The following is a 21,693-nucleotide window of genomic DNA, read 5'->3' as shown; positions in this document are numbered from 1 at the left end:
AGCATGATGGAGTGCTCTTGATGTTCCACCCTTAGTTGTCCCATATTGGAACTCAATTCTTCTAGGGAGGTGTTGATGTGCTCCCAATAGTTTTGTGGAGGAAAGTGCATTTGAGGCATTTCCGGAATCTCATGGTGATGAGCTTCTTGCGCCTCTTGAGCTCCATGACTGGGCTCTCTTGCTTGCTCCATCTTTTTCTTAGTGATGGGCTTGTCCTCTTTGATGAGGATATCTCCCTCTATGTCAATCCCAGCTGAATTGCATAGGTGGCAAATGAGGTGAGGAAAGGCTAACCTTGCCATGGTGGAGGACTTGTCAGCCACCTTGTAGAGTTCTTGAGGTATAATCTCATGAACTTCCACCTCTTCTCCAATCATGATGCTATGGATCATGATGGCCCGGTCTATAGTAACTTCAGACCGGTTGCTAGTGGGAATGATTGAGCATTGAATAAACTCCAACCATCCTCTAGCTATAGGCTTGAGGTCCAATCTTCTTAGTTGAACCGGCTTGCCTTTGGAGTCAATCTTCCATTGAGCTCCTTCTACACATATGTCCATAAGGACTTGGTCCAACCTTTGATCAAAGTTGACTCTCCTTGTTTAGGGGCGTGCGTTCTCTTCCATGTATGGCAAGTTGAACGCCAACCTCACATTCTCCGGACTAAAATCTAAGTATTTCCCCCGAACCATTGTAACATAGTTCTTTGGATCCGGGTTCTTACTTTGATCATGGTTCTTGGTGAACCATGCATTGGCATAGAACTCTTGAACCATTAGGATGCCGACTTGTTGGATGGGATTTGTTAGAACTTCCCAACCTCTTCTTTGAATTTCATGTCGGATCTCCGGATACTCATTTCTTTTGAGTTTAAAAGGGACCTCAGGGATCACCTTCTTCTTGGCCACAACATCATAGAAGTGGTCTTGATGGGCTTTAGAGATGAATCTTTCCATCTCCCATGACTCGGATGTGGAAGCTTTTGTCTTCCCTTTCCCTCTTCTAGAGGATTCTCCGGTCTTGGGTGCCATCAATGGTAATGGAAAAACAAAAAAGCTATGCTTTTACCACACCAAACTTAGAATATTGCTCGCCCTCGAGCAATAAACAAAAGAATAGAAGAAGAAGAAGAAATATGGAGAGGGAGAGGGAGATATGGTTTCGGCCAAGAAGGGTATAGAGGGGTTGTGTTGTGTGAATTTGAAGAAGAGTGGATGGCTTTATATAGGGAAGGGAGGGGGGGTTAAGGTTCGGCCATATGGGTGGGTTTGGGTGGGAAATTGGTTTTGAATTTTGAAGGTAGGTGGAGTTTATGAGGTAGGTTTATTGGGAAGAGTGGGTGGATGTGAGTGGTGAAGGTTTAGTGGGAAGAGAGATTGAGGTGATTGGTGAGGGGTTTTTAGGGAAGAGTGTTTATGGGGTTGTGTGAAAGAGAGTGGTGAGAAGAAGTAAGTGGAGGTAGGTGGGGATCCTGTGGGGTCCACAGATCCTGAGTGGATCCTGTGGGGTCCCAGATCCTGAGATTTTCAAGGATTTACATCCCTGCACCCCTTAGGCATGTAAAAATGCCTTTGTACCCAACTCTGGGCGTTCAGCGCCAGGTTGGTGGCCATTTTGGGCATTCAACGCCCATTTGTGTGCCATTTCTGGCGTTGAACGCCAGAACCATGCCTGTTCTGGCGTTCAGCGCCCAGAAGCTGCCCATTTTGGGCGTTCAGCGCCAGAACCATGCTCTGTTCTGGCGCTGAACGCCAGACAGATGCTCCTCCAGGGTGTGATTTTTCTTCTGCTGTTTTTGATTCCGATTTCAATTTTTCTATTTATTTTGTGACTCCACATGATCATGACCCTAAGAAAATATGAAAAACAATGAAAATAAGAATTAGATAAACATTGGGTTGCCTCCCAACAAGCGCTTCTTTAATGTCAATAGCTTGACAGTGGGCTCTCATGGAGCCTCACAGATGTGCAGAGCTTTGTTGAGACTCTCCAACACCAAACTTAGAGTTTGGATATGGGAGTTCAACACCAAACTTAGAGTTTGGTTGTGGCCTCCCAACACCAAACTTAGAGTTTGACTGTGGGGGCTCTGGTTGACTCTGCTTTGAGAGAAGCTTTTCAAGCTTCCTCTCCATGGTTGCAGAGGGAGATCCTTGAGTTTTGAATACAAGGGAGTTCTCATTCCATTGAAGGACTATTTCACCTCTGTCAACATCAATCACAGCTCTTGCTGTGGCCAGGAAAAGTCTTCCTAGGATGATGGATTCATCCTCTTCCTTTCCAGTATCCAAGACTATGAAATCAGTAGGTATGTAAAGGCCCTCAACCTTTACTAATACATCTTCTACTTGTCCATAAGCCTGTCTTCTTGAGCTGTTTGCCATCTCTAGTGAGATTTTAGCAGCTTGCACCCCATAGATTCCCAGTTTCTCTATTACAGAGAGGGGCATGAGGTTTATTCCTGAACCAAGGTCACACAGAGCCTTAAAGAGCATGGTGCCTATGGTACAGGGTATTATGAACTTTCCAGGATCCTGTCTCTTCTGAGGCAATGTCAGTTGATCCAGATCACTTAGTTCATTGATGAACAAGGGAGGTTCAACTTCCCAAGCATCAATGCCAAACAATTTGGCATTCAGCTTCATGATTGCACCAAGAAACTTGGCAGTTTGCTCTTCAGTAACATCCTCATTCTCTTCAGAAGAGGAATACTCGTCAGAGCTCATGAAGGGCATAAGGAGGTTCATTGGAATCTCTATGGTCTCTAAATGAGCCTCAGAGTCCTTTGGTTCCTCAGAGGGAAGCTCCTTATTGATCACTGGACGTCCCAGGAGGTCTTCCTCCTTGGGATTCACGTCCTCTCCTCTCCTCACAGGTTTGGCCATGGCGCTTATGTCAATGGCCTTGCACTCTCCTTTTGGATTCTCTTCTGTATTGCTTGGGAGAGTACTAGGAGGGATTTCAGTGATCCTTTTACTCAGCTGGCCCACTTGTGCTTCCAGATTTCTAATGGAAGATCTTGTTTCATTCATGAAACTTACAATGGCCTTAGATAGATCAGAGACTAGATTTGCTAAATTAGAAGCATTTTGTTCAGAGTTCTCTGTCTGTTGCTGAGTTGATGATGGAAAAGGCTTGCTATTGCTAAACCTGTTTCTTCCACCATTATTAAAGCCTTGTTGGGGCTTTTGATCCTTCCATGAGAAATTTGGATGATTTCTCCATGTTGAGTTATAGGTGTTTCCATAAGGTTCACCTAAGTAATTTACCTCTGCTATTGCAGGGTGCTCAGGATCATAAGCTTCTTCTTCAGGAGAAGCCTCTTGAGTACTGTTGGATGCAGCTTGCATTCCATGCAGACTCTGAGAGATCATATTGACTTGCTGAGTCAATAATTTATTCTGAGCCAATATGGCATTCAGAGTATCAACTTCAAGAACTCCCTTCTTCATAGGCGTCCCATTATTCACAGGATTCCTTTCAGAAGTGTACATGAACTGGTTATTAGCAACCATGTCAATGAGTTCTTGAGCTTCTGCAGACGTTTTCTTTAGGTGAATGGATCCACCTGCAGAGGTGTCCAGTGACATCTTTGATAGCTCAGATAAACCATCATAGAATATATCCAGGATGGTCCATTCTGAAAGCATGTCAGAAGGACACTTTTTAGTCAACTGTTTGTATCTTTCCGAAGCTTCATAGAGGGATTCACCCTCTTTCTGTCTGAAGGTTTGAACATCAGCTCTAAGCTTGCTCAGCTTTTGAGGAGGAAAGTACTTGGCTAAGAAAGTCGTGACCAGCTTATCCCAAGAGTTCAGGCTGTCTTTAGGTTGAGAATCCAACCATAATCTAGCTCTGTCTCTTACAGCAAAAGGGAAAATCATGAGCCTGTAGACTTCAGGATCTACTCCATTAGTCTTAACAGTATCACATATCTGCAAGAATTCAGTTAAGAACTGAAAAGGATCTTCAGATGGAAGTCCATGAAACTTGCAGTTCTGCTGCATCAGAGAAACTAATTGAGGTTTCAGCTCAAAATTGTTTGCTCCAATGGCAGGAATGGAGATGCTTCTTCCATGTAAATTGGAATTAGGTGCAGTAAAGTCACCAAGCATCTTCCTTACATTATTATTATTTTCTGCTGCCATCTCCTCTGCCTGTTCAAAAATTTCTGAAAGGTTATCTCTGGATTGTTGTATTTTAGCTTCTCTTAATTTTCTCTTCAGAGTCCTTTCAGGTTCTGGATCTGCTTCCACAAGAATGTTCTTATCCTTGCTCCTGCTCATATGACAAAGAAGAAGGCACAGAAAAATAATAATAATAATAGAGATTCTTTATACCACAGTATAGGGATCCCTGTGTGAGTGGAAGAAGAGGGGGAGACAAAGAATGTAATATAATGGAAGAAACACAACTGTGAGGAGGCTAGAGATGTGAGATGAGATGTTAGGATATGAATGAATAAATAGAATAAGATAGGGGAGGGAAAATTTTCGAAAATTATTTTGAAAAAGAGTTAGTGATTTTTGAAAATAGTTTTTGAAAAATGTTTAGTATTTTTTTTTCGAAAATTTTTGAAATAAAAAATAAAAATAAAAATAATTAGTTAATTAAAAAGAAATTTTTGAAAAAGGGGGAGATATTTTCGAAAATTTAGAAAGAGAGAATTAGTTAGGTGGTTTTGAAAAAGTTAAGAAACAAACAAAAAGTTAGTTAGTTAGTTGAAACAAATTTTGAAAACCAATTTTGGAAAGATAAGTAGTTAGGAGGTTAGGAAAGATATTTTGAAAAGATATTTTTGAAAAAGATAAGATAAGAAGATATTTTTGAAAAGATATGATAGAAATTAGTTTTTGAAAAAGATTTGATTTTTAAAATCACAATAAATGACTTGATTCATAAGAAATCACAAGATATGATTCTAGAACTTAAAGTTTGAATCTTTCTTAACAAGCAAGTAACAAACTTCAAATTTTTGAATCAAAACATTAATTGATTAGTTATTTTCGAAAATTTTATATAAAAATAAGAAAAAGATTTTTGAAAAATATTTTTGGAATTTTCGAAAATAACTAAGAATTTTGAAAAAGATTTGATTTTTGAAAAAGATTTTGAAAAAGATAAGATTTTCAAATTGAAAATTTGATTTGACTCATGAGAAACAATTTGATTTTAAAAAATTTTGAAAAAGTCAATCCAAATTTTCAAATTTGATGAGAGAAAAAGGGAAAGATATTTTTTTTTTGATTTTTGAAATTTTTATGAAAAACATGAAAAATATGCAATGCATGAAATTTTTAGATCAAAACAATGAATGCATGCAAGAATGCTATGAATGTCAAGATGAACACCAAGAACACTTTGAATGTCAAGATGAACATCATGAACATATTTTTGAAAAATTTTTTATGCAAAGAAAACATGCAAGACACCAAACTTAGAATTCTTTAATGCTTAGGCACTAAGAATTCAAGAATGCATATGATAAACATGAAAAGACACAAAACAAAAAATCATCAAGATCATACAAGAAGACTTACCAAGAACAACTTGAAGATCATGAAGAACACTATGAATGCATGATATTTTCGAAAAATGCTAGATGCATATGCAAGTGACACGAAACTTATGATATGACTCAAGACTCAAATAAGAAACACAAAATATTTTTTTGATTTTTGTGATTTTCTAATTTTTTTTTTGGTAATATTTTTTTTTCGAAAATTAATTTGAAAAAAAGAAAATAAGGATTCCAAAATTTTTAATATGAATTCCAGGAATCTTGCCATGTTAGTCAAAAGCTTCAGTCCAGGAATTAGACATGGCTCACTAGCCAGCCAAGCTTTCAATGAAAGCTCCAGTCCAAAACACTAGACATGGCCAATGGCCAGCCAAGCTTTAGTCTTTAACACGAGAGTATATTGCTCTTTATAACAAATTGCAAGCCTCAGTCCAAATAAATTTAGACATGGCTTTACAGCCAGCCAGGCTTCAACATGCTTCATGAAACACTAGAATTCATTCTTAAAAATTCTGAAGAAAAATATTTTATTTTTGAAAACATTTTTATTTTTTTTTCGAAAACGGATGAGAGATTTTTGAAAATATTTTTGAAAGATTTTTGAAAACAAAACGAAAAGAAAATTACCCAATCTGAGCAACAAGATGAACCGTCAGTTGTCCAAACATGAACAATCCCCGGCAACGGCGCCAAAAACTTGGTGCACGAAATTGTGATCTCCAGGCTCGAACAAATCCTGGTAATGGCTCCAAAGCTTGGTGCTCTGATCTTAATTCATGATTGTCACAACTTCGATACAACTAACTAGCAAGTGCACTGGGTCGTCCAAGTAATACCTTACGTGAGTAAGGGTCGAATCCCACGGAGATTGTTGGTATGAAGCAAGCTATGGTCACCTTGTAAATCTCAGTTAGGCGGATATAAAACAGTTATGTGGTTTTCGAATTATAAATAATAGAATAGGGATAGAGATACTTATGTAAACATTGGTAGGAATTTCAGATAAGCGAATGGAGATGCTTTTCGTTCCTCTGAACCTCTGCTTTCCTGCTATCTTCATCCAATCAGTCTTACTCCTTTCCATGGCTGGCTTTATGTGATACATCACCACTGTCAATGGCTACTTTCGGTCATCTCACGGGAAAATGATCCAATGCCCTGTCACGGCACGGCTAATCGTCTGGAGGCATCACCCTTGTCAATGGCTTCATCTTATCCTCTCAGTGAATAATATGCTCACGCACCCTGTCACGGCACGGCTATTCATCTGTCGGTTCTCGATCATGCTGGAATAGGATTTACTATCCTTTTGCGTCTGTCACTAACGCCCTGCAATCGCGAGTTAGGAGCTCGTCACAGTCATTCAATCATTGAATCCTACTCGGAATACCACAGACAAGGTTTAGACCTTCCGGATTCTCTTGAATGCCGCCATCATTCTAGCTTACGCCACAAAGATTCTGGTTAGGAGCTCTAAGAGATACTCATTCTAGCTTATTTCATGTAGAACAGAAGTGTTTGTCAGACACGCGTTCATAAGGGAGAAGGATGATGAGCGTCACACATAATCATCACCTTCATCACGTTCTTGGGTGCGAATGGATATCTTAGAAGCGAAATAAGAAGGATTGAATAGAAAACAGTAGTACTTTGCATTAATCTTTGAGGAACAGCAGAGCTCCACACCTTAATCTATGGAGTGTAGAAACTCTACCGTATGAAAATACATAAGTGAAGGTCCAGGCATGGCCATGTGGCCAGCCCCCATGGTCTAAGAACAATGCGTTCAAAGATGCCTAATACAATAGTAAGAGGTCCTATTTATAATAAACTAGCTACTAGGGTTTACATGAGTAAGTATTTGATGTATAAATCCACTTCCGGGGCCCACATGGTGTGTGTTTGGGCTGAGCTTAAGTGTAGCACGTGCAGAGGCCAATTGTGGAGTTGAACGCCAGTTTTTGTGCCAGTTTGGGCGTTCAACTCTGGTTTTGGATCCTTTTCTGGCGCTGGACGCCAGATTTGGGCAGAAGGCTGGCGTTGAACGCCAGTTTACGTCGTCAATTCTTAGCCAAAGTATGGACTATTATATATTGCTGGAAAGCCCTGGATGTCTACTTTCCAACGCAATTGGAAGCGCGTCATTTCGAGTTCTGTAGCTCCAGAAAATCCACTTTGAGTGCAGGGAGGTCAGAATCCAACAGCATCAGCAGTCCTTTTTCAACCTCTGAATCTGATTTCTGCTCAAGTCCCTCAATTTCAGCCAGAAAATACCTGAAATCACAGAAAAACACACAAACTCATAGTAAAGTCCAAAAATGTGAATTTAACACAAAATCTATTAAAAACATCCCTAAAAGTAACTAGATCCTACTAAAAACATACTAAAAACAATGTCAAAAAGCGTATAAATTATCCGCTCATCACATGCCCAGTCCTTTCTTTTGTTATCTTTGTGCATTGGTGTGCCACGCCTGGTTGCTAAAGTGGCACGCCTAAGTGAGATTGAGAGGTTGGCGTGCCACGCCTTCGACTTCAAGTGGCACGCCCAGTCTTCAATTGCCTTCATCCCCTTCTCTGGATTATTGTACCAGCGTGCCACGCCATGCTGTTCAAGTGGCACGCCCATGGATTTGTGAACTCTTCAAGCTTGGCGTGCCATGCCTGGGTTCTTAAGTGGCACGCCCAAGTGACTTCTTGGAGTTGGCGTGCCACACCTTCGATACCAAGTGGCACGCCATAGTGGAGGTTCTTCTTGGAATGGTGAGTTGGCATGCCACGCCCCTTTTGCTCAAGTGGCACGCCCATAGTAGTTGGTGGGTTAGGCGTGCCAGCCTAACCTGGCGTGTCACGCCCCTTTTGTGTCCTCCATTGTTGCTCTCTGGAACTTTGTACTAGCGTGCCACGCCCAGTCCCTGGCGTGCCATGCCCACATGCATGCTTGGACTTCCCCTCTGGAATTTAGTACTGGCATGCCACGCCTAGCTCCTGGCGTGCCACGCCAGTGCATTTTTATGGTATTTGCTCCCAAGTGGCACGCCAGTTTCACACACCCAACTTCTTGTTTGTCTTCTACCCATTTTTGATGCCTTTTTCTCCTGAAATTTAGCACAACTCATCTCAAAGTAGTGTACCATAATATTCATCAAATAATGCATGAATTGTACTGATCAAATGAGATTAATGCTCTTTTATGGTCTTCTTTATGCAAGAAAGAAGGGTAGATGATGCAAGTCATCAGCGTCGCTGAACGTTGCACTGTCCACGCGTACGCGTTAATCACACGTACGCGTCGCCGAATGACACTCCTGGTCATACGCACGCATCGGCCATGCGTGTGCGTCGATCCTCGCTTATCAAATCTTCAATTTCTTGTGCTCCTTCCACTTCAACATGCTTCATCTTCATCCTTTAAGCCATCTATGCCTTGTAAACCTGAAAACACTTAACAAGCACATCACGGCATCGAATGGTAATAAAGGAGAATTAAAAATTAACAATTTTAAGGCATAGGTAACATGTTTTCAATCATAGCACAAAATTGGGAAAGAAACTTAAAAACATGCAATTTACATGAATAAGTGCGAGAATAGTTGACAAAACCCACTCAATTCAGTCCATAATATATCATAAAATAGTGGTTTATAAAATCTCCCCACACTTAAACATTAGCATATCCTCATGCTAAGCTTAATGAAAACAAAAGAATAAAGGGAAAATGGTGAGACTTATGCAATGCAATTTATCTATAAGAATGCAACTATATGCTAAATGCTTCTACCTACTTGGTTAAAAGTAAGCAAATTCTCCAAGACAAACATAACTGGATTCCACTAATTCAAATCACACAATAAAGGACAAGTAAACTTGCAAGAAGAAAGCTCATGAAAGCCGGGAACAAAGAATCGAGCATCGAACCCTCACTGGAAGTGTATACACTCTAATCACTCTAGTGTTTAAGGGTCGATTCTCTCGGTTCTCTACTAAACTTGCTTTCTAAGACTTGCTTTTCTTCTACTAGTCAACAAAATTTAATGCACAAATACACATATCAAGAGGTCTTTTCAAGGGTTGTAATGGGGTTAAGGTCAGGGTAGGAATGTATTTGGTTAAGTGGACTAAAATCCGAATCCTTGATTAACCCAAACTTCTCACCTAACCTAAGACATTCCATGTTATCACAATACAAAGCCTAGCCACCCATTAACTATTTCTCCATAAATCCATGCACCTTGATAACTTTTGAGTATAAATCATATGCATTAATTCACTTATTAGGCTCGGTGCATTTTTTCCCTTTTATTGCTCCTCTTTTTCTTTTCTTTTCCTTGTTATTCATATTTTTTTTCTTTTTATTTTTTTGCTCTTTTTTTTTCAATGAATTAATGCATATGGTTAATGTACTGGATGCATGAACAAGTGCCCAAACTGTTTTCACATTTTCATATAAGAATATAAGAATAAATGACCATTTGTACCCATAAAAGATGAAAACGCTGACATATGTATCCACATTAAATCGAAACTAAACTTGTACCCATGCAAGATGCCTTTCGTGTGACAAAAGTATCCTGTCTTTAGAGGGTTGGAGTGCCATGTAGGGTACTTTTGTCACACGGAGGGCATCTTGCGTGGGTACAAGTTTAGTTTCGATTTAGTATAGATACATATGTCAACATTTTCATCTTTTATGGGTACAAATGGTCATTTATTCAAGAATATAAAATACCCAATTCCCTAACCAAGTATTTCCCAAATCCAATTTCCCCACACTTAATTCATGTACATCTCAATAGTCTAAGCTAACCAAGGATTCAAATTAGGGACATTTATTATTTTCCGCTTAGAGTTAATGATGTGCTAATATAAAGAATAAATGGGGTAAAATAGGCTCAATATTGGGTTGCAAAGGAAAATAAAAGGGTAAGGCCATATGGGTATGTGAGCTATAGTGAAACAAGGCCTTAATCACGTAAGTGTATGCATAAAGCAAACAATGGAAATATAGAATCAAGCAAGACAAAGATCACAATTTTAGAGAGAACAACACACACCAAAATAAAACATTGGTTGATAATATGCAACCAATCAAATAGGTTCAAAATCTCACTAGTTTTGTGTGTTCGAGCTCTAAAACCATGTTCCAAAATAAATCCATCAAGAAAGTTCAAAAATTTTTAATTCAAATTAGTGAAATGCTTTAAATCAGTGTCTTGAAAAAGAATTTATTACTTCAACCAAGTAGTACCTAAATGCAAGCAACTAACTACTCATGCAAGTGATCCTATCTAACAAAAGAAAATTAAAATATTGGAGCTGAGAGAAAGAGTTGTTACCTTCGAAAGTTAGTTACCTTCCTCGCCACACTTAATGCTTGGTACAGTCCTCCGTTCCATCAGTGATGAGCAAAGTGGGGTTGGAATTATCACTCTCACTGTCTGGTTCGTTATGGCTCTCCATGCTGTTATTTGAAGTGTATTCCAGGGTATTGGGCTCTTCTGGAGGTGGGTGAGTACAACTAATGAGCTCCTTCAAGTAGTTGTATCGGCGCTTGTTGTGGTGCACAATTTGCTCAATCCGCTGGCCTTACCGGTCTAACTTCTCAAGGATCTCAAGTAGCAACTGATTGGTGGGTGGTGTATGTGGTGTGGATGATGGTGGAGCGGAAGATGAAGGGGCATCGAAGGATGGGTCTTCAGTCCAGCTCATATATGGCGTTGAAGGTCTGATATATTTCCCATTCGGGATAAATTTGCCATCCCTGGGAATCATGGTCCTCGTATCCCCAGCCTGATAGGAGACTCATATGCAGAGACCAAGTCTGTAACCAACACGGGAAAAGATAAGTTGCCTACGATTTGCACCCGGCCCATAGCCTGTCGGATAAGAGGTTTCTCTGTGAGAATGCACTAGACGAGAATGGCCATATTAGCAGTGAAAGTGGACTCATGAGTGCTCGGAAATATGTAGTAAGACATGATCTGTACCCACACTCGAGCCTCCAAAGTGAGTGCTTGGGAGGAGATGCTCATGGGCTGACTCTGATATTGCCCATAGATCCAATCGCTGTTAGGGTGAGCGATGACTCTATGGACGTTGTGCTAGTCAAACTAGAATGTTTGGTGCTCAAGCTATGCCTCTTGATAGGCATCCGTCCCCTCTGGACTAGGTAAGAGATCTAGTACTTTCTGAATGGCACCTTCTGAGACAGGGACTTGCTTTTGGCACACAAAGACTGAATGAAGGGTAGGCAAGTGATAGTTGGCGTAGAATGCAACTACCCAAGAGAGATTAGCTTCTCGTGGCTACCTCTTTAAGAATTCCTACTGTCTCCTTTCAATGCGGGGCACCACAAAGTCAACGAATTGTGCTGGAAGAATGTGGAGGTGCTCATTGTGGTAGTTTCTCTCTGCTAAGACGGGAAACATCCGCTCATAATAGCAATTAGTAAATCATGCAGAGTCCCATGCGGGAAATGCCTTCTCCACTTTGTCAACTCAGATGATCCTCTTCACCCGTTTAGTAGGTGGCTTAACCGTTAAGAATGGTTGCACCTTAGCTGGTGCTCTTTTAGTTCCCTTCTTTGCCGGTGTCTTGGTAGAAGCCTTCTCTGTTCCCCTCTTGATGGCAATCCTAAAAAAGGAAGAAAAAGAAGGAATATAAATTTATAGAGCTAAACACTGGAAGTAAAAAAGTGCAAGAGATAATGAATGTCAGAGAGAAAGAAAGTGCGTTAAATACACAGTGCCTTAAAATCATAAAGGCATATCACTAACAACTAGATGCAAGAGGGATAAAAGCATGCAAGTAACAACATGAGAAGAACAACTCAGGCATCAATACCAACAAGAAAAATCACATGTAACAAAATAATGAGCACTTTTATGATGAAAAGTAATGAATACGAAACTCAATACACATGGATTACAAGGGTTGTGAAAAAGAAGCATTAAGGTGCAAGAGTAAAATAGAAAATAAATCAAGATACCATAAGAGCTTTTTCACAAACACTTGGTGTGCAAATTAAAAATAGGATGTAAGGTAATCAATCCATGTGTATAGGAGACCCAAAATAGAATGCCAAGGGTCAAAGCACACCTCATAACACACACAATTTAAAAAATAGCAAATAATCACCCAAATAAAATTCCAACACCAAAATAAAAATGCAAGAGAAAAGAATGAAAAAGAAATTACAAATATCAAAACTAATATGCAATTGAAAATAATTAAAATATTTGAATGGAAGAAACAAAAGAAAAATTAAAGAGTAGAAGAGAGTAAGAAAAGAAACCTTGAAAAGAAGATGAAAAGAGAGAGATAAATGGGAGTAAGAATGAGATAAGAGGGGTAGGAAGAGAAAAAAAAAAGGAAAGGAAATTATGGTTGCCGAAGTTGGTGGTCCGACGGTGGTGGTGGAAAGAAGAAGAAGAAGAAGAAAGAAGTAAGAAGGAAGGAAGAAGAGAGAAGAATTAGGATTAGAAAAAGAAAAGAGGGATTAAAGAAGAATGGGGTCTGGGCGGCGCGCTGATTCAATTAGAGTCGCGATGTGACGCGTGCGCGTTGCCCACGCATATGCGTGAGTGGGTAGAAATCTCAGTGACACGTAAGCATGGGTCACGTATACGCGTGACTATTTGTTGTGCTAAACACACGATTCCAGCATAGTGGCAACACAAGTCTGGGGTTTTTGTACCAGAGTGCGCCGAAATTACATACGACGCGTACGCGTCACTCACGTACACGCGTGAGATGTTGAAATTGTTGATGACGTGTACGCGTGGGGCATGCGTACGCGTGGGATGGGTTGTGCACCAGGCACCCCACCCGTACAGTTCCAGCCCAACTCTCGGGAAAATGTACCAGAGAGTGCCAGCATCCATGCAACGCGTGCGCGTCGCTGACGCTTATGCGTAGGATGCTTTTTTTTTTTAAATACTCAAAACAAAATGGAAATTTGCTTATGGGAGAATTAACAAAGATACTTAATGAAACAAATATGAACAAAGAAATAAAATAGAACTACAAAAATGGAAGATCATACCATGGTGGGTTGCCTCCCACCTAGCACTTTTCTTTAACGTCCTTAAGTTGGACGGTCCATAGGCTTAGTCCTCTTCCTTTGCTAGATCCTTCAAGAGGAAGATCACTAGCTCCTTGTTGTTCTTCACTTTTTCACCATGATAAAGCTTCAAACGGTGGCCATTGACTTTGAAGAAGATAGGGCTTGAGGGGTGACTTAGATGGACAACTCCATACGGTTCCACCTTCTCCACCACGTAAGGTCCATCCCACCTTGACCTCAGTTTGCCCAGCATTAACCTCAACCTTGAGTTGTAGAGAAGGACTTGATCCCCAGCTCTAAACTTTCCTCTCTTGATATTCTTGTCATGTACCGCCTTCACCTTTTCTTTGTAGAACCTTGAGTTTTCATACGCTTTTAGCCGAAGGCACTCCAATTACTCCAGCTACAATTTTTTTTCAATTTCGGCTCCTTCCAATCCTGAGTTGCATTCCTTCATAGCCCAGTAAGCTTTATGTTCCACTTCTACCGGAAGGTGACAAGCCTTTTTGTAAACTAGGCGGAACGGACTCATGTCGATGGGTGTCTGGTAAGCTGTCCAATAAGCCCATAGCGCATCTCCAAGCCTAGAGCTCCAGTCCCTTCTATGAGGTTTAACAATCTTCTCCAGTATTTGCTTGATATCTCTATTAGACACCTCAGCTTGGCCATTCATTTAAGGATGGTAAGCCGTCGCCACCTTGTGAATGATGCCATGTTTCTTCAGCAAACCTGTTATTCTTCTGTTACAAAAATGAGAGCCTTGATCACTCACGATTGCTCATGGTGATCCAAAGAGACAAATAATATTATTCCTAAGAAAAGAAATAACCACGTTAGCATCATCAGTACGGGTAGGAATTCCTTCCACCCACTTAGAAACATAATCAACAGCTAATAGAATATATAAGAAACCATTAGAATTTGGAAATGGACCCATCAAGTCAATACCCCAAACATAAAAAGTTTACAAAACAACATGAGTTGTTGGGGCATCTTATCCCTCTTGAATATGTTTCCAAACCTCTGGCATTGGTGGCAAGAGTCACAAAAAATATTAGCATCCTTAAAGAGTGTGGACCACCAAAATCCATAGTCCAGAATTTTTCTTGCAGTTATCTGAGGATCAAAGTGTCCACCACTCTCAGAAGAGTGGATGCCTCTAAAATAGACTGGATTTTGGATTGTGGAACACACCTTCTAATTATTTGGTCAGCACCACATCTCCACAAATATGGGTCATCCCATATGTAATACTTGAACTTGCTCTTGAGCTTGTCCTTTTGATGCTTAGAAAAATTTGGAGAAAAGGTACGACTAACCAAATAATTAGCTATGGGTGCATACCAAGGAACCACCTCCGATATTTCTTGCAAGCTATCAAGTGGAAATGCATCATTGATAGGAGTGGAGTCACTTTTAATATGTTATAGGCGACTCAAGTGGTTTGCCACTAAATTTTGGGAACCACTCCTATCTTTGATTTCTAAATCAAACTCTTGCAATAAAAATATCCAATAGATTAATCTTGGTTTAGACTCTTTCTTAGCTAACAAGTATTTCAAAGTCATATGGTCTGAATATACTACCACTTTTGTTCCAAGTAAATAAGCCCGAAATGTATCCAAAGTAAAAATAATGGCTAATAATATATGGATCCTTTTCAGTGGTAGTATAAATAGATTGGGCACCATCTAAAGTTTTAGAAGCATAAGCAATAATATATGGATCCTTACCTTCACGCTGAGCCAGCGCCTCTCCTACCACATAGTTAGATGCATCGCACATGATCTCGAACGGCCTACTCCAGTCTGGTCCTCTCACAATAGGAGCTTGGGTCAAGACAATCTTCAGCTTGTTAAATGCTTCCATGCAATCTTCACTCAAGTCAAACTCTGCGTCTTTCTGCATCAGACAGGAGAGGGGTAGTGCAACCTTACTGAAGTCCTTGATAAAACGCCAGTAGAAACCTGCATGACCAAGAAAAGAACGGAGTTCCCTCACAGAGAAGGGGTAAGGTAAACCAGAAATAATATCAACCTATACAGGATCAATAGATATACCAAAATTAGAAACAACATGGCCTAGAACAATACCTTGCTTTACCATAAAATGATATTTTTCAAAATTAAGCACAAGGTTTGAACTAGCACATCTTTCTAATACTCTAGCAAGATTATCCAAACAAAGGTAAAAGGAATCACCATAGACACTAAAGTCATCGATAAAGACTTCCATGCAATGCTCAAGAAGATCTGAGAAGATACTCATCATGCACCTTTGAAACGTAGCCGGTGCATTACATAAACCAAAAGGCATTCTCTTATATGCATACGTTCCAAAGGGGCATGTAAAAGTTGTTTTCTCCTGATCTTCTGGAGTAATATGGATCTGAAAATAACCAGTATAACCATCTAGAAAACAATAGTGCAATTTACCTGACAGGCGATCAAGCATTTGATTGATGAAAGGTAGTGGATAGTGATCCTTGCGAGTGGCCAAGTTCAAGCACCTGTAGTCGATGCACACTCTCCAGGAATTCTGCACTGTTGTAGTCATGAGTTCCCCATGCTCATTCTTCACTATTGTGACGTCAGACTTCTTCAGAACCACTTGTACTGGACTAATCCACTCACTATCCGAGATTGGATAGATAATGTCAGCTTCAAGCAGTCTCGTCACTTCCTTCTTCACAAATTCCAGAATTGTGGGGATCAACCGCCTTTGAGGTTGATGGATAGGCTTGACTCCCTCCTACAGAAAAATGCGGTGCTCACAGACTTGAGGGCTTATACCTACTATATCCGCCAAACTCCACCCAATAGCTTTCTTGTTTCATCTCAGTACATTAAGCAGACGCTCCTCTTGTTGGGAAGTAAGCTCCTTTGCAATAATCATCGGAAGCTTCTGATTGTCTTCAAGAAAAGTGATAAACCCCAATTTTGTGGTTTATCTTGTGCTTATTTCAGGGGATTTTATCACCTTTTCTCACATTTATTCAATGAAATAGCATGGTTTTGTAATTCTCCCTTAATTTGTGCTTAAGTGTAAAAACATGCTTTTTAGGCCTTAAAATAGCTAAATTTAATTTACTTTAATTCCATTCGATGCCTTGATGTGTTTATTGAGTGATTTCAGCTTCATAAGGCAAGTATTGGATGGAAGAAGTCGAGAGAAAAGCATGCAAAGTGGAGAACTCAAGGAAAAACAAGGATTTCGGGTGCATACGCCGACACGCACGCGTGACAGACACGCATACGTGGATGGAAAAATGCCAAGTGACACGTACCCGTGACCCACGCGTACGCGTCAGTGCTCGCACGTGACCTCATTAAAGTGAAAATGCTGGGGGCGATTTCTGAGCTGCCCAGGCCCAAATCCAACCCGTTTTTGAGGATATTTCATGCAGAATTCAAGCTTGGGCAAAAAGGGGGAGCACTTAGTTGTAGGATACCATCATGTAGGTTAGTTTCTAGAGAGAGAAGCTCCCTCTTCTCTCTAGAATTAGGGTTCTTAGGGTAATTGCATCTTAGATCTAGGATTTAATTCTTGTTTTCATCTTGTTTCCTTTACAATTTCTTGTTTCTACATCTTAATTCTCTTAGTTTGTAGTGTTAATTTCTCCTTTTATGCCTTTTTTAATCATTGATGAACTCTTGTTAGATTTGGATTTTCTTTAATGCAATTGATGTTTTATGTTCCTTTTATTGTTGAATTGAGTTGTTGATCTTACTTTTCTTGCATTGAGTAGTTGTAGAATTTATCTTTCTTTGCAATTTACCATGCTTTCCCTTTATGACTTCTAAGTATTTGACAAAATGCTTGGTTGGTTGTTAGAGTAGATTTTTGAGCATTCTTGGCTTGGAAAGAGAAATTAGGCAATCTTGAGTCAATAATATCCAACTTATGTTGGTGACCTAGAGTTGTTAGCTAGTATTGATTCCATTGATTCTAATCTCTTACTAATTCAATTAGTAAGTTGATTAGGAATTTTGGATTGATATTAGCTAGTCTTATTTGACTTTCTTCGAGTGTGAAGATAACATTATACCTTCTTCCATCGTTGGAGATGACGAAATAAGATAAATTCTTGTTAATTATTGTTATTAGTGGCTAGGATAGAAAACCTATATTCTCAATCCTTGCCATGAATGTCTCTCTTTTATTAATTGCTTGTTTCCTTTATTTTCTTGTCATTTACTTTCTTGCCCATTTATAAATCAAACCCCTTGTTCCTTCATAGCCAATAATTGACCACTTCATTGCAATTCCTTGTGAGACAACCCGAGGTTTAAATACTTCAGTAAATTTTCATTTGGGATTTATACTTGTGACAACCAAATTTTTTATTTGAGTATTGTTAGTTGGTTGGGAACTATACTATCAACGAGAATTATTTTGTGTGAAATTCCTAACCATACGACAATATTCAACTATTAAAATGGCACCGTTGCTAGGAAATTGCAATGGTGTTATATTATTGGCTATTGTAAATATGTGAATATTTTTGCCTTTTGCTTGTTTGTTAGTTTTTGTTAGGCTTAGGACTTTGTTGCTTATTTTTATTAGCTTTTATTTTTATTTGCTACTATGAATTCTCATCCCTTTGGCTATGAGTTTGGCTCAAATTATATTGTAGAAAATGGGAACAATGACAATATGCATCAAGGATGGAACAATCAAAGATGGGATGAGCCTTAAGGGATTGATCAACCTTCTTGGCAACAACCTCCTCCGATCTCTTATAAGTATAATTCCATTCCTAATGCATACCAATCTAATGTATGTTGTGACCCTCATTGTGATTGTCAACCACAACCACCACATACATATGACCCCTTCCCTCAACATAATTTTGAACCACCATACTCACAAGCCCCGTACCACCAACCACCTCCATATGACCCTAATCCTTATCCACCATACCAACCACCTTTTGAACCATATGAGGTATACATGGAACCACAATAATTCCAATACAATTACTCCGAAGAACCACCTCCATATACACCATCTCCATACCCTTACCAAGAAGAACCACCTTCCAATTATGAGTCCTTTCTCCCAAATAATGAACTCTCTCTAACACCACCTCCAATGGATGAATCTCTCCATGCCTTCAAGCTAGCACAACAAAGAGATATTAGCTCTTACATCCAAAGGCAAGAAGGACACAAAAGGAGTTTAAGGAGATAAAAGCCAAGATTGCTATTGTGGCGGAAGCCGTTAGCGACATGTACTCATCCTACCTAAGCTTGCATGACCAAGGCACTCCCATTGTTGAATGTGGAGAAAATATTAAGGAGCATAGTGAGGGAGTGAGTTTGGAGCTTCAAGGTGAAGAAGAGGAGTTGAAGCAAGGAGTGCAACAAGAGGAGAGGGTAGAGATGATTGAAAAGGAAGGAGTGGTTGAAAACCTAGGAGATGTTGGAAGTCCATGGGAATGTAGCATTAGAAAGCCCTCTTTCATGAAGCTTGATATTGATGTTGAGGGGGGTGTACAACCTCCAAGGCATATCGCGGTAGAAAACTTTAAAGAGGTTGATCAAGAGATGGATTCAACCATTGATGAATTTTTATGTACAATTGAATCCTCCACCATTGATACCTCACCTCCCATACCCTTGGTAAGCAATGAAGAAGAGATTGAATTGGAAAGAAGCTACCAAGAGGAAGAGGTTGAGCAAGAAGCAAGCTCCGTCATTAAAGATAATTCCACACCAACTAATGTATCTTTTGGAATTGATGAACCTCCCTCATTGTGTTGTGAAATTGATGACAAGAAGGATCGTGTACAACCTTCAACACATGGTTTGAGCTATGAAGGGTGTATAAAAGAAGTTGGTGAGCAAGGAATGAAAATTGAATAAGCTTGTAAAGAGGTGGAGATAATTGAGGAAGAGCATAAGGGAATGACACTTGCAACACCATCCTACACAACATTCAAGTGGGTAAAATTCTTATCCCTAAGCTTTACTTTCTCACTTGAATATGGTTTGATTGAAAATGATGGTCAACATAGAGCTCTTTGTGGAGTTAAGAGTAGGAGAGAATTATGTAGTGGTTGGAAAAAAAATGTTACGCTCATAAGGGTTGCATCGTCAAGGTATAGATCCCATGGTTGGAGGAGTGCAAAATTGTATGGGTCCAGGAGGAGAAATTTGTTCTCTAAGGAGAATTCTATGTGCCTGCCACCAGAAGGGAATTATTATGATCAAATTCAAGATGGGTGTCAAAACAAAGTATGGGATCCCGGCTTACTAGAAGAGGATCAATTTTGGGAGCTCATAGTTTGTGGAGAACTCCATCAAAGCTTGGAGCTATTGAGTTCGAATGATGGAGCTTATTGGAAGTCCAAGCATTGGTGGATGTTCAAGGATGGATTCAAGCACAAGCCACCTTGATGAGAGCTCTCCATAAATCCAACTTAAGGACAATAAACAAAAGTGCTAGGTGGGAGACACTCCACCATGGTAACATCTTTCCCTTTTCTTTTTTGTAAATATTGGTAAAAATAAGTTAAATTTCATGTGTTTGTTTGGTTTGTTGAGTTTAATTGGGAGTCTAGTAGGTTAAATAAGGTTTTATGGTGTTTTGGTAGGTGTTTGGAGGTTTGGAATGCTTGGTTTGGTGTAAAAACATGAAAAATTTTGAAAAACAGAGCACCAATTGACACGTACGCGTCACCCACGCGTACGCGTGACCCCAAGTTTTTCCACCATCCATGCACACGCATCACCCACACATACGCGTGGATCCCAAATTTTCACTTCCCAGCCAAAAACCCGAGAGTTGTACGTGAAGTGTGCTGGATTTGTGCCTTTGGCACAAAACCCACCCACGTGTATGCATCACTCCATGCGTACGCGTCACCTTTCTAAATAACCCATCATGCGTACGCGTAACTCACGCGTACGCATCGATCCCCTTTCACACCACCACACGCACGCATCACTCCACGCATATGCGTGGGTTTCCCTGTTTCACTATTCTTCTTTTCTTCTCTTCTTTCCATTTCTTCTCTTTTTCTCTCCTCTTCCTTTCTCTTACCCATCATCCAACACTATCGTACACCATCAACCATTAGTTAGTTTGATTCATGTTAATTTTCTTGTTTTTAATTATAAGTGTTGGATTATTGATATTGTTTACTGTTTATTGCTGCTGATTACTAATAGGTTGTTAGTTTAACATCATTGCTGTTTATATTCATTGTTGGATTTCTTGCTTGCGGTTGTATGTGGTTACATGGTTTTGAGTGCTTCATGCTTATCCTTTTTGCATACCAAGTACTTGTACATTGCCTTCAAGCATCTTAACTCTTTTGAATCGCATGTTTTGGCCACCGTGCATTCATCATCCATGATTAGGCAATTGTATATTATCAATGCATTTTTTAGATGGCGCTTGTAATGATTGACCCTTATTTACATCACCTATTTCATGCATTGAGATTCTAGAATTGTGAAATTGGATCGAAAACTTACCTAGTGACATATTTTTGAGCTTTGTAAAGCTTTGTGGACCATGCTTGCTATGTGATTGAGTTGAACTTCTATCTTCTTTGTCTTAAGTTCCATAGCACCCATGTGTTCCACTTCCATGTCACTTAGGTGTTGCAAAAACTTAAGATGTGTCATTGTTTGATCTGTGAGCTCTATATTGCAATCGGTTCACTAACTTCACTTAGACATCAATTAATGATCATTCAATATCCATTTCACAATTGCTTGATTTTTTTCTTGAATGCTTTCATGCTTCTTCACTACTTGTTTGTATCTTAACCTACAAGTCTTTTAAAGTATCTCAAGCACACTAAAATGAGTGAAGTGCATGCTTTTTTTGTGTAATTGTGACACAGCTCTCTATGATGGTGTGTGTGTTCTAAACGGCGCCTAATTTAGAATTCACACACCTAATTTTCATCAATGTCACACTAATTCACTCACTCCATTCTAGTGATTCTTACCTTATTCTAACAATTTATGCTTCATTGATTTTGCATTTACTTTTCTTACTATCCTGTTTTCTATTTTCAGGATAAGTCACCGTAAGCATAAACAGAAGCGGGAGAAAGAACACGCAGTAACCGGTTGACCTACCTGCTGAA

This window comes from Arachis ipaensis, chromosome B6 (assembly GCF_059453495.1).
Source record: "Arachis ipaensis isolate K30076 ecotype BB chromosome B6, ASM5945349v1, whole genome shotgun sequence".
In the NCBI taxonomy this organism is placed as follows: domain Eukaryota; kingdom Viridiplantae; phylum Streptophyta; class Magnoliopsida; order Fabales; family Fabaceae; genus Arachis; species Arachis ipaensis.
Note: the sequence above shows the minus strand (reverse complement) of the source record.